Source organism: Xenopus laevis, chromosome 6S (genome assembly GCF_017654675.1).
Source record: "Xenopus laevis strain J_2021 chromosome 6S, Xenopus_laevis_v10.1, whole genome shotgun sequence".
NCBI classification, from domain to species: Eukaryota; Metazoa; Chordata; class Amphibia; order Anura; family Pipidae; genus Xenopus; species Xenopus laevis.
This window is the reverse complement of record NC_054382.1, coordinates 29,936,936-29,951,405: the sequence shown is the minus strand read 5'-3', so window position 1 is coordinate 29,951,405 and position 14,470 is coordinate 29,936,936.

The window sequence follows — 14,470 nt, the reverse complement described above, 5'->3', positions numbered from 1 at the left end:
TGCTCTGCTAAACTTCAATCACTGCAAGTTGGGGTGATATCACCCCCTCCCTTTCTCCCCAGCAGCCGAACAATAGGAAAGTAACCAGATAACAGCTGCCTGGTAGATCTAAGAACAGCACTCAATAGTAAAATCCAGGTCCCACTGAGACACATTCAGTTACACTGAGTAGGAGAAACAACAGCCTGTCAGAATGCAGTTCTATCCTGATATGCTGGCACTTTCTGAAAGCATATGACCAGGCAAAATGAACTAAGATGGCTGCCTACACACAAATATTACAACTGAAAAAAAAAAAACACTTGCTGGTTCAGGAATTAAATTTTATATTGTAGAGTGAATTATTTGCAGTATAAACAGTGTAATTTAGGAATAAAAACTACATCATAAAAATCATGACAGAATCCCTTTAATAACCTTTTCCAAAGTATACATGTGCAAGTCATAGGACTTTAAAGTCACGGCTTTCTAGGCCAGTATATAAAAATTACCTGATCTTGACATTCTTTTTTGGAAACAATCTTTCCTGTCTGTTCCCTCTTGACCGTGTTAAACTTCTAATTATGATCTTTAGTTTCCCCCTGTGTAGCTAATACCTGGCAGTAGTGGATACCTTAAATTAGTTAGTTAATTAGATATAGGCAGAAAAGCACACTGAAGGGTTCATTTGCGAACGTGCGAAACTGCACTAACGTGTTTGGCAATACCAGCAATTAACTTTGAGCAGTCGACTGCACTTTAGAAAATGGAAAAAAAGACATTTATTAACAATGTCTTTATTTCTTTAAGTCATTATTTCTAGTGATCTATTTGAACACAACTAGCTGTTTGAAGGTGAACCACCCCTTTAAGGCATACCCTTAAATCCATATGCCTTCTCCTGTCCTTTGTATTGCGCAGTACAGCAGATTAGTGATGTTGGTGAAATGGCTGGAAGTGGCCACTTATTAAAAATGTTCAAGGACGTAAAATAAAGACAAAAGAGATCCTCTGTTGACCTAGACATGAGCCCACCTTAAAACAAATGTGGCATGAGCTTCAAATGTTAAAAAAAAGCATAGATTTAACAGATACAACTTAATCCCACATTAATATATGAAAAAAGCCAACATTTTTTTTTTTTTTTTTGGACTACACAATATGATGTGATTGACATGAATGTTGAAGCTGTACCTTCATCTCAATTCGCCAGCCAAAACATGTTTAATAGACATAGACCTCGGGTGAAAAGGGTAACGTATAGTAAAGTTCACACTTTACTTTGATAAATTTTGCAGATTATCGTCTGGCGAAATGGAGCAAAACTTCTCTTTTCGCTAGAGATTGTCTTACTCGCCTTTTAGTAAATATGTGATTGTGAATTGTCATTTTGACGATTGTTCACCAAAAAAAACAAAATTTTCCCTTTAGTAAATGTGCCCCTAAACCTGAATCTGAGTTTGAACAATGCATGGGCCAGTTAATCTCCGTTCTGATAATTTCTGAAGTTTAGACAAGTTAAGCAATTAAAGCAGGACGCCTTTACTCGAGGGTCGCACAAGGGGCCGCCAGTTGGACAGCACTGCCTTTTAGCATTCTTTATATCCGCCTCTATACTCTGAGACCCATCCGTCCAACTAAAAACGGATGATTATGTCAGAAAGTTACCCTTTGTTAATATGTATGTGAGTAAATGTGTCCCTAAACATCAATAAAACAGTAGAGCCATTATCCTGACAAAATGGATTTTAGCCGGCCGTACAGCTGATCAAGATGTCTTTCTAAAATACAAACTATCTGCAAATCTAGAGCCCAGTATAAAGCAGAACTGAGATCCTGGAATGTGACCAGAAGATGGCAGACTATATTAGTTTTCCATGAAATGCTATTGTCTGAGAACAAGAGAGGTAGAGAGAGCTTGCTGGGCAGGGCACTGCTTTCTGCTGAAGGACCGAACTCTATTAAATGAATGGTTTGAGGCTTGAATCTTGGCACAGGGAAAAGTCAAATTGCCAAGACTTGCACATGCATTTAATTTTCCTCTCAAAATGTGGATGTCTGTGTTCTAAGGTGATAATTACTTGCATGTACCATCATCTCAGTTATTGCCATTTATTTCCCTTAGACACAGTTCTAAGTGTTTTGCCTTTATTACTTTTCTTTTATTACAATTCCAGTTTAGCTTTATTACTGAAGATCCATCAACTATGGACTGGAGCAACCCCAGGGAACAGAATTTGTGGGCATGGCTTATCAGAAGGGCCTTTCTGGCACCACTAAATGCACATTCTCAGTTGGGGGAATTCAAAAAGCCAGGAGAATGGCATATATCAACAGCAGTCTATAGTAAAATGGAGCTGCACTGTTACTCAAATTGATAGCTTTACCTTTATCTTTTTTTTAAAAATAATCTTTCCTGTCTATTCCCTCTTGACAGTGTTAAACTTCTAATTATGATCTTTAGTTTCCCCCTGTGTAGCGAATAGTTAATTAGTTATAGGCAGAAAAGCACACCGAAGGGTTCATTTGCGAACGTGCGAAACTGCTCAAACGTGTTTGGCAGTACCAGCAATTAACATTGAGCAAATGTCTTTATTTCTTTAGAACTCTGACACTACCCTATGCCTGGGTAATTAGTATCTGGGGTCCTAATTCCACTCAACACTCCTCGGCGGAGGATAAATAGCCTAACTATCTGTCAATCCTAGAGTGACCTATTAAAGTGAGTAGCCTATCCTTACTACACCTGACCTGTCTTGGTTCCAAGTACAACCCTTCCTGCCTGCTCAGATAAGGGGACTGCCCAATAGGCACGAGCATGATAGTCCAAAAGGACGCTCGCGTATGTGTGTGCGAAAAGGACTCACTTGCTGCCCAGAACGGTGAGAGGGGACCGGATTAGGCGTATGAGGCAGAGAAGGTACATGCCTGGAGCCCCCCAGCTATGGGCCCTAGGCACGTGCCTACTCTGCCTACCCCTAGTTCCAGCCCTGAAGTTTGCACAGTGCATATTTATACGCATATAGTCGGTTTGCACACATTTTCCCCTAAATGCCTTAATTTGGTACTGGCTTTCCTTTCTTTGCGAATTGCAGTGAAATGTACAATGTGCACAAATATTCACAAGTAAGATGTGAGTTTTTTACACATAAATGTTCAAAAATTTGTGATTATGCCATATTTAAAAAGCTCTTAAGGGGAATCTCAGCGTGAATAAGAATTGACAATTATACTAGCACATTAAATACTCCAATCTTGCCCAGCTTTATTAACCTTTATGAAAACAAACACATGCAGATCATTCTGCGCCCTCTTATCTCTATCCAGCTATTTATACACAGACTGAGAAACCAGATTCCCCTCCCCAACATGATCCAAGCTGAGGCTTCTTATACTTAGTCTGCAGCCCCTCACCATGTACAAATGAGAAACCCCAGAGCAACTTATCCCCCATTCACTACTTTCCCAACCTGTGCTTTACAATTGATAAAGCAGAGAATTCATTTATCTCCGTAAGAATTATGCAGAACTGTACATTGTCACAGTATACTACCAGGCTATGAAGATTGATTATTGAGACCATGTTGTTTTTGAAAAGGTGAACTGTGTAGTTTTCCACTGGCAACAAGCGCCGCAGCTCATTTATTTCTCAAGCTGGCCTGGATATGCCATTAATGGCACGGTAGCATTTTTGACACAAAGCCTTTGCTTCAGGAAACTGGAGAAAATCCCTGCTGGCAACAGAACAGCCCTTCCAAGTATAAGTTAAACTACTGTATTCCAGGCCTGGTTCCTTTCTTTAACTCCTCTGTTGCTGGGATATGAAATCTAAGGACTTTCACTGTTTCACGTGTGTTTCAAGCCAGTAAAAACAAACATTGGCAGAGTCAATTAACATGATTATATGGGTAATTATAAAACTTAACCTGCCAATGAATCCCTTTCCTTGTAATGCTGGTATCCAAGGATACAGAGAAAACAACAATAAAAAGCTCAGCTGGTCACTCATTCCAAGTATCATGGCGTGTGAGCATTAACCCTATGTTACAAGATGCCGCCATTTAGGTTTGTTTACCTCCATAGTCCTCCAAAGACTATTATAGAGGATTCTATTGTTCGTTCATAAGCAGGAGATACCAGCTGGACCTCCCTTTGTGGACTCACTAGTATGTATAATTTTAATATTCATTTTGACTTCCAACTGTATGATCTTTCTAAACATGCCATGATGATGAAGGCGTCCAGGCCATAGCAAGTTGATATTTGAATTGGACAGGGATATTGTGCTAGTAACTGAATAGTGAGGGGTGTTTACCTGGAATGGGATTGCTTTGTGAATTTATGAATTGTTCTTTTTTCAGAGAACACCTTGGATGGAATTGTCAGCTATGGGCACTTATAATTTGATCTTATTCCCTTGCTTAGTAATCTGGTGATCATTCAACTCTTTCTACTCTAGTTGACTCAAAGCTTATATCAATTACATTGTTACCTGTCATTTTACTCTAAGTAGAGCCTGTTATGGTCAAGGGACTTTACCTGTAAATTGTATTCCTTTAGTAATTTATGAATTATCCTGTTTTTTAAGCCTATTACCAGTTATGGGCACCAATAAACAGATCTTGGTTCCATACCTAGTGACCCAAGTACTAGTGACCAAGTCCATACCAAGTCATAGTAAGTAAGGTCAAAAAAAGACACATGTCCATCAAGTTCAACCTTTTAACTCTATATATGACCTGTCTAACTGCCAGTTAATCCAGAGGAAGGCAAAATACCCATTTGAAGCCTCTCCAATTTGCCTCAGAGGGGGAAGAAATTCCTTCCTGACTCCATGATCAGCTAGTCCCTGGATCAACTTATACTATTAGTCAAAACAGGTGTTATGACAGCCACCTTTCGCTTCAGGAGGATCCCTCCACTACTTGGGTGCCACCAGGTCTTAGCGTGAGAGGACCAGGGAAAGAGTTCTGGGCAGGCAAGGGAACTGCATGTTGTACAGGAACGGAGAACCAGAAGCGTGGTGAGGGACAGACTGGGTCGAATACCAAACGGGAGCAGCGGTACAGATTCAGGAGACGTAAGGATAGTCGGGGTCACAGGCTGAGTCAAACAAACCAAATACGAAGTACAGAGCAGGATCCAAGAAAGAAGTCTTTATACAGGCTAGGGTCAGGACAGGCAGCAGACTAGGCAACATCAGGAACAGGCAGGGTCAATAACAGATCAGAAATACAGGAAAATAGCACCCGGGAACAAAGAATAGACCTTTACATTGGGCAAGGAACAATTGACGCCTGCGCCTTTAAATATTTGAAACACATGCCAAAGGCAATGACGTCACCCACGGACATCCCTGTCACACCCCCGCTAGACCACCAGGGTGATTTCTCACAACAGGCCCTGGTATTTCAAGTACACAGAGGCCCAAACAGTCCCTACAGGCCAGTAAATAGTGACAGTCTATGGCATCTTACAACAGCCCCTGTTGAGAGTCTTCTCAAAATATACAGGTATGGGATTCATTATCCGGAAACCCGTTATCCTAAAAGCTCCAAATTGGAAGGCCATCTCCCATAGACTCGATTTTAATCAAATAATTGAAATGTTTTATTTTAATCAAATAATTGAAATGTTTTAATAAATATTACTTTTTCTCTAATAATAAAACAGTGCCTTGTACTTGATACAAACTGAAATATAATTACTCCTTATTGGAGGCAAAACAATCCTAGTGGGTTTAATTAATACTTAGAAAGATAGATCTGTTTAGTAGATTTAAGGTATGGAGATACAAATTACGGAAAGATCCCTTATCCAGAAAACCCAGGTCCCGAGCTTTCTAAACAACAAGCCCAAAACTTTGAAAAAATTTTACTCTTAGTTCATATAAAGTGCATTCAGTGGACACATGCCAACCTCACAGTAAAAGACTTGACTCTAATCCCCCTCAAATTATGGATTAATTATACAAAACTGCACACAAGTATGCCTTTAACAGCTTCTTTTTGATTTGTAATCATATTTTATTGTGCTTGCTCTTTGCCCATCTCCCCTTAACCTAACTGCTTACTCCAGGAGGATCATGGGATGTAGATGCGAGCGGCAGAGAAATTGATGTGAAGCAGGTAAATGCTGGCAATTTACACCATAAATAGTAGCTTGGAATTTCTCCAGGCAGTTATTGGCATTGCTGAGCATCATCGATATTCAATTTGAAGATCCACTAGATAATCTTGTAGTCCTTCTCCTGCATCATGTCATGCAAATTGTTGTAGAAAGCTTTTCTTCACATTTTTAAAGAACACATCCCTGTCTCAACGGTCACATTGTTTATTCAGTGGTAATATATTTTATTAACATAGGAAAATACTTTTTCTTGTACGGTGTCAAAACACAGTCCAGAATAAAGCTCTGGATTAGGTGGAGTTTTTCTGTTTTTGGCTCAAGGCATAGTTTGTTCATACAATGTGGTAATTCAGCATGTGACACAATTACTGAAAATAAACTGTTTCTAACTAGGATTGCCATGGAATATCCATGCTGTTGTCAACAAACACTAGCCTTTCTATGTCCGACAGTATACCACACATGGTTATAGTAAGAATATAATAAAATATGGAACTTGAGCTTCAGTCTGAGGTGGGTCTCATTTTGCTTGAGTCGTCAGAAAATGCCCACATAGGCTGATGCTCATTCACAACTAGAATGATGATGGAGAAGAATGATGTTCCTTTCTGACTTGTCAACTGGTATTTTACGTGCATGGGCTGAGCTTTCATCTGAAGCATCTCATCTCCAAGGTGTTGTTGTTTATGTTAATGCTTAATTGCTTTTTGAAACATAATAAATCTGCAAATATGCTCAACTTAACCTTACCTGTGCTTCAAGCCCCATTCACTGAGCATTATCTTATAGGGCAGGGTCCCCAACCTTTTTTTCCTGTGAGCAGGGCCGCCATCAGGGGGGCACAGGGGGTAGTGCTGTACCGGGCCCGGGCCTGAAGGGGGGCCCGGCTGTGCTGCATTTTTCAAAATAGCCGGGCCCCCCTTGACAGCGCCGTAGCCGTGCCGCCTCTCCTGAAGTCCCGAACTGCTGAAAAGTCGAAGTGCCGAACAGCCAAAGTTCTGTAGCTACGAAAAGACCCGATGTCACAAAAACAGCTGAAGTTGAAGTCCTGAATCGGCGAAAAGACCCAAAGTCACGAAAACAGACGAAATTGAAGTCCTGAATTGGCGAAAAGACCCAAAGTCACGAAAACAGACAAAATTGAAGTCCTGAAGCGGCGAAAAGACCAAAAGTCATTAAACGAGGCAAAGTTGAAGACACAAGTTCAATTCTACTGAACACCAATGTGTGTTGTTTCATTTTTCTATTCCCCTGGCCACCAATGTATTACTTTAATAATCTATAGGCCCCTGCCACAAATGTTTTTTTTAAAAAATATTCTCAAGGGCCCCAATTTTTCTCAACAGAGTTTTAAAAAAAACTTATGGGGTCTTGTCGCAAATGTTTTTTTTTAACTTATAGGGGGGCCCTGGTCACCATTTATTTTTTTTTAACTTGTAGGGGGTCCCTGACCACCAATTTGTAAAAAAAAACTTTTATGAGGGTGTGGAGTGGGCAGGATCTGGGGTGGGGGCTGGGGTGTGACTTGGGGGTGAAGCTTGGGGCTGGGGTGTGTGGGGCCCTGTATATTTTGTTGTACAGGGCCCTGTGATTTCTAATGGCAGCCCTGCCTGTGAGCCACATTCAAATGTAAAAAAAGTTGGAGAGCAACATAAGCATGGCAAAAAATTTTGGGGGTGCCCATTGTCCCTATGTGGACTGGCAGCCTACATGAGGCTCTGCTTGGCAATACACCTGGCTTTTATGCAACTAAAGCTTTCCTTCAAACCAGGGATTCAAAATAAGAACCTGATTTTAAGCCACTGGGAGCAACATGTTGGCCATGAGCCACTGGTTGGGGATCACGTTATTCATGAAGAGTGGGGCACTTTTAATGAAGGTGACTTTTTAAACTTAATTTTTACTGTTCTGCATGCAACATTGGTGGGGCTCATCTTCCCATAAATGTCTGGAACCATTTCCCTCACTACATATGCTGGCCAGAAACCTTGTACTACATTGATGAGCCCTAGCTTAATGTAATGAGGATCTATCAGCACCCCACCCTAGCTATGTTCCAAATCATCACCCAGTGAGCTCACATAACAGGGCATTAAATGAAAATGGAAAATTACCCTGAGGCCCTAAACCAGGAATCAGAGACCCCAGGGTGATTCTTTATTTCCTGTGTGCCTTAAATTCTGTGTTTGTAAAGTCAATATTATTATTGTCCTTTATTCATATAGTACCAACATATTCCATGGCACTTTACAGAGATAATACATTGTTTCCATAATTTCCTGTCACCGTGGAGCTTGCAGTTTACTATCCCCATAACATAAACAAGCTATGGCCAGTTGACCTTCCTTTATGTTTATTATATATGGAGAAAGCCTGTGCACAGTGTATATAAACTCATTGATAGACAGATAGTGCCCTGGCTGGAATTGAATTTATAACTCTAGCACTGCGGGTTAGCAAAGCTATACACTATGCTACAACAAGTACTGAGTATTGAGCCATTGTGGAGAGAGACATACATAACATAACAGACACCAAGCTGACTTGAAACACATGCATGTGGAACTAGCCTTAGGCTGTATAGACAATCACTTACTACTACTGTTTGTAACAAACCTACTTTCATAGAGGAATAGTCCTTTTTGGAAACTTCTATAAGATATATTTTGATTATATGACTTAGGGCAAAGACACAAGTGGAAATTCTGGGAGATTAGTCGGCAGGCGACAAATCGCCTTTTCTTCGGGCGATTAATCTCCCCGAACTGCCTTCCCGCCGGCTAGAATCTAAATCGCCAGCGGGATGGCACTCGGAGCGCTTCGTTTTCTGAAGTCGCCCGAAGTTGTCTCACGGGGAAACGGTGGGCGTCTTCGGAAAATGAATCGTTCCGAGTTCCATCCTGCCCGGGATTTAGATTCTAGCCGGCGGGAATGCTTTTCGGGGGGATTAGTCACCCGAAGAAGAGTCGTTTTGTCATCGGGTGACTAAATCTCCCGAATCTTAGCGTGTGTCACTAGCCTAATGAAGCCATACTGTGAGTGGTCTGGCAACACACGGTGTAAAAAGGTCAAAGTGGTTAAATCTAGGTAAGAAATAGCTAACTAATGTAGCATAGATTACAGACTGAACTGCTTGGAAGCTTCTGCTGCCCTCACAAAACTTTGCATCCTACATGTCAGTAGCAGCACACATGTAAAAACACTATAACTGATATTAATATCTGTTCTGTCAAGTACACTTGGGACCTGTTATCCAGAATGCTCGGGACCTGGGGTTTTCAGGATAATGGATCTTTCCGTGATTTCGATCTTCATACCTTAAAGGTGCCCATACACTGAGAGATCCGCTCGTTTGGCGATGTTGTCAAACGAGCGGATCTCTCCCCGATATGCCCACCTTGAGGTGGGCAATATCGGGCTGATCCAATCGTGGGCCCTAGGGCCCAACGATCGGATCCTAACGAATACCAATGGGCGGTCGGATCGCGGGACCACATCAACGAATAGATGCGGCCGCGATCCGACGGGATTTTTTGTCCCATCCGATCGAGATCTGGCCGACTTTCGGCCAGATCTCCATAGGTGAAGCCCGTCGGGGGGCCCCATACACAGGCCAATAAGCTGCCGACACAGTCTGTTGGCAGCTTTTATCGGCCCGTGTATGGCCACCTTTAGTCTACTAAAAAACATTTAAACATTAATTAAACCCAAGAGGCTGGTTCTGCCTCCTATAATCATTTAAACATTTTTTTAATTATTTGATTATAATGGAGTCTATGGGAGATGGCCTTTCCGTAAATCAGAGCTTTCTGGATAACAGGTTTCTGGATATCAGATCCTTATCTGTATAATTATTCCTTATTGGAAGCAAAACCAGCCTGTTGGGTTTATTTAATATTTACATGATTTTCTAGTAGATGAAGATCCAAATCACGGAAAGATCCCTTATCCGGAAAACCCCAGGTCCCGAGTATTCTGGATAACAGGTCCCATACCTGTATTTGTCTTTGTACGGATATGGCCATTAGGACCATGAAGCATATCTGACCTGTGGGGCTCATTTTGTCTGTCTGAATCTCCCCCAAGGTTTGAAGGACAGGAGGAACAGTAAATGCATTTTGCTGTGGGGCCCAGGGCTATTTAATGACACCACTGCTCTTATTAAAAAAAATCCAAAGTACATTGTTGAACACTGTTAAAATATTCTGGTTTATGAGCATTTAATGGCAAAGTACAGCACACTGCAGCCATTCATAGAGTTCCTGAAGTTCTGCCGTAACAAAGAATGAATTATGAAGAGTAAGCAAGAAAGTGTACCCCACACACCCAGCAGAATAACTTCCCCCCCCCCCGGCTATAGATACATTGTGTTTTTCTTTTCTAAATGAAGCTCTCGGGTTAAGCTTTCCATCACAGTGATGGGCATTGGCTAGTAAAAACATAAACAGAAGGAGTCGAGTGAATGCAGCGGATATCACTGGAAGGCATCCTGGAGCAGGGTATAATATTATGGAGAAACATCAGGATACCTTTTCACAATTGGACATTCCTCCTTAATAGCCGTGTGTGCGGCAGTGCTGAGCCACTGATTACATGGGCAGGTGGCACAAAATATTCGGGGCCTACAGGCCATTCCTGGACTCAGTATCATATGATGCATTGAGGATATTGCTTTTGTTAGGGTGACAGCGCTCCATTCACTAACCCTGCAGTATCTGCTAGATTAGACATGCCCTTCTGAGGCATATCAGTGTAACACGCTAGAGGCATTACTTTTGTTAGGCCTCTTCATTTCTCTCTATTACCCTGGTACTTATTCAGAGCAAAAGGTGTGACATACTGTATGGGTTTGTAGTTTCAGTGTGATCAGCTCTGTTGTATAATGCTTCCATGTTCAGTCTGTGGGCTTCTCCCAGCTATGCACCCGTTCTCTCCCATCTAATGGTTTCCTGTAGACTCATCCAGTGTCGGACTGGCCCACTGGGATACCAGGAAAAGTCCAGGTGGGCCCAGGTGTCAGTGGCCCTTCATGCTGCTAAACATTTGGCCTGTTACATGGCCATTCCCTATTTCTATGAGAACAAAGAGATTAAATAGATGGGGTAATAGAGTATAGTATGTAAAGAAAAGTTAAGTGTTGAGTGATGAGAGAAAGAATAATAGTACTGAGAGTGAGCCCCTGGTCTAAGATTAATTGGTGGGCCCCTGGTGAAAGGTTTTTGGGTGGGCCCCTGGTGTCCCAGTTAGACACTGGACTCATCTGTATACATCTGCAATACCCAAAATGTTTTAACTATTGTAGAAGCACTGCCCCTCTATGGCAGATCTGTAAATTATAGTTCATGTGCTAATATCCAATGCCATTTTTTTTTTTATAAATTCTTTATTTTGATTTTCTTTCGTCATTTTCAAAACATCACAGGAAATGTCAGTACAAACACATCTTCAAGGCATATAGATAAGGCACATATTTCAAACCAAGGTTCTACATACAGCATCCGTCTAAGCAAAGATACAATTGCAAAAGTATGTTTGTCCTGTGTCATAATTAAAGGATCTTCTGAAGAGCGTATAAAGAAGCTCAAGAAAACAGGCCATTTTTAATGAGCTGCAATTTACTCAGGCACTTCCTATATACACAAGAAACTGCAATCTTCTTTAATAGGAGGAAATAGTATAATCATTAAGTTATGTAGGTCTGAATTTCCTATTGGGTGTATTAGTATAGTAAGAAGCCTAGTCTATTGTATACAGAGAACGGTGTGCAGTTTATATTTATTGATGTGTCTCGGAGCTGCCATGCAACCTGCTTTAGCTGAACAGCAACATGTTTTTGTCTTCTACTTGCACACATGGAAAGCAAAAAATATATATAATATATATATAAATATATATAAAATATATTTATAGGAATACTGTCATGAGAAAAATGTTTTTTTTTTTTAAAACGATTCAGTTAATAGTGCTACTCCAGCAGAATTCTGCACTGAAATCCGTTTCTCAAAAGAGCAAACAGATTTTTTTATATTCAATTTTGAAATCTGACATGGGGCTAGACATGTTGTCTGTTTCCCAGCTGCCCTAGTCGTGTGACTTGTGCTCTGATAAACTTCAGTCACTCTTTACTGCTGTACTGCAAGTTGGAGTGATATCACCCCCTCCCCCCAGCAGCCTAACAACAGAACAATGGGAAGATAATCAGATAACAGATCCTTAACAAAAGATAACAGCTGCCTGGTAGATATAAGAACAGCATTAAATAGTAAAATCCAGGTCCCACTGCGACACATTCAGTTACACTGAGTAGGAGAAACAGCAGCCTGCCAGAAAGCAGTTCCATCCTAAAGTGCTGGCTCTTTCTGAAAGCACATGACCAGGCAAAATGACTTGAGATGGCCACTACACACACCAATATTATAACTAAAAAAAATACACTTGCTGGTTCAGGACTTAAAGTGTAAACAATGTAATTTAGAAATAAAAAATGCATCAAAAAATCATGACAGAATCCCTTTAAGCAGCCTCCCGTTATTGGCTGGCCTTAAAGCAACAGTAACAGCAAAAAATGATAGTGTTTTAAAGTGATGAAAATAAAATGTCCTGTTGCTCTGCATTAGTACAACTGGTGTGTTTTCTTCTGAAACTCAATTATAGTTTATATAAACTAGCTGTTGGGTAGCCATGGGGAAAAAATGAGAAAAGGCACAGGATACACAGCAGATAACAAATAAGCTCTGTAGTTAGCTGCCCCCGTGGCTACATAGCAGCTTGTTCATATAAACTATATTTGTGTTTCTGAAGCAAATACACCAGTTTTACCAGTGCAGGGCAACAGTATATTATATTATCATTCTTTTAAAACACTTTCATTTTTTTGGTGTTACAGTTCCTTTAAACCCTATGCACAGTTACAATTTTACTGTGGAGCCTACAGTATTAATATTTGATTTTTCATTCATAATTTTGCTTAATGTTATTCCCTTAACTACTACAACTGTTAAATGTGATGAGTATTGTGTGCGTAGCGAGAAATGTCAATATGCTGCCAATTGTCACAGACATAAGGGAGAGATGAGTAGAGTCGCTTTTCACCGAGGCACAGGGGAGGTGGAGTTGCATGCAGCGAAACCACTGAAGGTCTGAGAAAAACGTAAATATTCGCTATAGCCTGAAGTAGCCGTTCCCATGTAGCATCTTCCCTTCCTTTTATGATTGTGCCCTGCTTATTGTCTTTGACTGGAGTCGGTCACACCCACTATTACTTAGGGCAGGTAAAGAAACACCTCCTGTCATGTAAGCTACATTCCCTTTACTGTATGGCTCCTTTTCTTCTGCTTTTGTTCCAGGTAGTATCCAGTGTATTTCAGCTTTTGTGACCACTCAAGCTGTCAAGTAATGACTATCCCATGAATCCGATCCCTAAGATGGACAAATTGATGATCCTCGGTGTCAAGTTTGCAGTCGTGCTATTGTGTGTATAAAAGCAGCCCTCTGTCAGGAAGTTTCTCACTGCAGCCGTTCTCTAGTCTTTTTAAAATATCCCCCTTGGGATAAGCTTTTCTCACCAGTTTAGCGTTATACTTTTTCTGCCGTTTTCTTGACTCCCAATGCAGCAGTTCGTTTTTTGCCAAATGTCCTCACACCTCATACAAGAAATAATGTACATGACGTAGACAAAAGAAAAAAAGAAACATCAAAATATACACAGATCCAGCCTCTTTTTGAAAATAATTGTTTTACTGGCTGGAGGGACAAGAGTTTGAGCACTATGGCCAGAGAAATCTTTAGTACTGAGAAGGTATTTGGGATCCCAGCTTAAAGTGTCATATATTATTCAGGGATGCACCGAATTTGAATAAAATCGCCCAAATTGTTCTAGCAGTAAGCTGGTTATACACAATAGGATCCACTGAGGTAGTGAGTAAATCTTTAGCTGATGTGGTGACCATTATGCTGGGCTAGATCAGGATGACCATCTGATGGTTTGTCCCCTGGGTCAAATGAGTGGATGTTATAGTGTATACTCTTAAGATGCTATTTGGCACAAAGAAAATACATTGGTGGTCACCACATCGGGTAAAGATCTAGCCACCGATCTTTTAATGTATATCCAGCTTAAAGGGCATGTAAAGCAAAAAAATTAAATCCCATTTTCACTTTCTTTAATGAAAAAGAAACCTATCTCCAATATACTTTGATTAAAAAATGTGTACCGTTTTTATAAGAAACCTGACTTTATACAGTGAAATTCTCCCTTCATTTACTGCTGTGGATAGGAATTGTCAGATGGTCCCTAACTGCTGAGCAGGGAAACAATCATACTTATGAACAGCAGGGGGAGCCTCCCACCTTACTTAACAGC